The 1825-nt window shown below is 37.0% G+C and overlaps 1 pseudogene; it reads right to left on the bottom strand.

Moving 5' to 3' along the window:
- Positions 1 to 571: 571 nt before the first annotated feature.
- Positions 572 to 1424, bottom strand: LOC119515311 (annotated as a pseudogene).
- Positions 1425 to 1825: the final 401 nt, after the last annotated feature.

Here is a 1825-nt window from a genome sequence, read left to right as displayed (position 1 = left end):
CTTGTAGGCTCAACACTACAAAATGCTAATGAAAGAAATCAAAGGAGATCTAAATAAATAGAGAGGAATACCACGTTCATGGATTGAAAGCTCACTGTAGTAAAGATGTCAATTCTCTTCAAATTGATAAAGAGTTTTAAATAATTTCTATCAAAATCCCAGTAAGATTTTTTTTGTGGATATAGACAAGATTATTCTAAAATTTATGTGCAAAGGCAAAAGAACTAGACTAGCTAAACCAATTTTGAAAAAGAGGAATAAAGTAGGCAGAATCAGCTGGCCTGATTTCAAGATTTTCTTTTACAGCTACAGAAATCCAGACTGTATGTATCTGTGGAGGAACAGGCACATAGAGAAATGGAACAGAATAAAGAACCCAAAAATAGACCCATACAAAAACATTCAACTGATTTTTTCTTAACTGAGAAATATTTTATTATACAAAATTTATATTGGTTGTATATGATGAAAATTTAGCAAAACCAGCCTTTTGTTAATCCTTTTTTCTCTAAGATTTTTTGTGAAAAGTAAATAAGCTATATCCTAATACATTCACAGGTAATGCAAATATTTATGTAGACTGTTTAACAGTTGTACTGGTAATATGTATCATGAAACATATCGTATAGAAGAGGAAACTGATTTTAAAAAGTACAGGAGGAAGAACACTGCTAAAGTGCCAGCTCCAAGAACTTGGTATTTTCTGTGGCAAGGCAGACATTGTGGGGTCATTGCTTCGTGGTTTGATTATCTGAAACCAATCACTAAGATACTCGATAAGACCTAATGCATCTGAGATATTGTCTCCTTCTGAAACAAATTGCAGCAGAACTGCCATTTGGATTTCTTTAGAACAGCTTTCATCATAAAGTGATGCCTTTTGTGATACCTCCTTTAGGGATATAGTTTTATAACTCAGAATCCTCGATTTCAGGATTGCATTGGCTTTTTTTCCATTTCTTCCCAGTTAAGGCTCTTTATTTTATTTTGAAGGCTTGTAAGCTTGGAAGGTGTGAGTAGGTACCAGAGATGCTAAGAATCTGTAGATCATTGCAGTGATGCAATGACTGCTTGAAAGAACAACTCTGGCAGTTACTACTTCTCACCCAGAAAAGCAGTTTTTCACAGAATGGCTTTGATTTATACTTAAAATAAATGGATTTTAACTGAAGAGCCACCAGCGTCCTTGAAGGCAAACCCTCAGCATACGTACTGAGTTTTGCTGAATATTCTTCTGCAGTTGCATATGCATTCTTACCAACCATTGGCACAAGACAATCAATATATGAGTAATGAATCTTAGACATATTCAGGGTGGAAATAATCATATGTATCACAAGCTGGCCAACATTTCCAATGGATACTTCCGGCACCAGGAAGGTGAAGCCCACAAGGTCAGGGACTGACCCCTGTAGGGGCAACATGGCCCAGCGGGAGGAGGGCTGAGGGCCTACCTGGAGAGAGCCAGTGAGACCGGAAAGCTGACACCGAGCAGCAGAGAGACACCAGATGGCAAATACCCCCTCAACTTTTGACAAGGTACAAAAGCAGTACAGTGGGAGAGAGAGAGCCTCTTCAACAGAAGGTGCTGGAGCGAGTGGACATCCCCAGGCCACAAAATTAATAATAATAATTAACCTCAATATAAATCTCACACTTTATACAAACCTTAACTCAAAATGAATTCTTTATATTTACACTTTAAATGTAAAACACAAAGCTACAAAACTTTAGAAAAAACAGGAGAAAATCTGCAGGTTCTAAGACAAGGCAGAGTTCTTAAGCTTGACACAAAACACAGTCCATAAAAGGAAAATTGATAACC

The sequence above is a fragment of the Choloepus didactylus genome, chromosome 19 (genome assembly GCF_015220235.1).
Source record: "Choloepus didactylus isolate mChoDid1 chromosome 19, mChoDid1.pri, whole genome shotgun sequence".
NCBI classification, from domain to species: domain Eukaryota; kingdom Metazoa; phylum Chordata; class Mammalia; order Pilosa; family Megalonychidae; genus Choloepus; species Choloepus didactylus.
The sequence above is the reverse complement of the archived record's forward strand: the minus strand, read 5'-3'. Positions and strand labels throughout refer to the sequence as shown.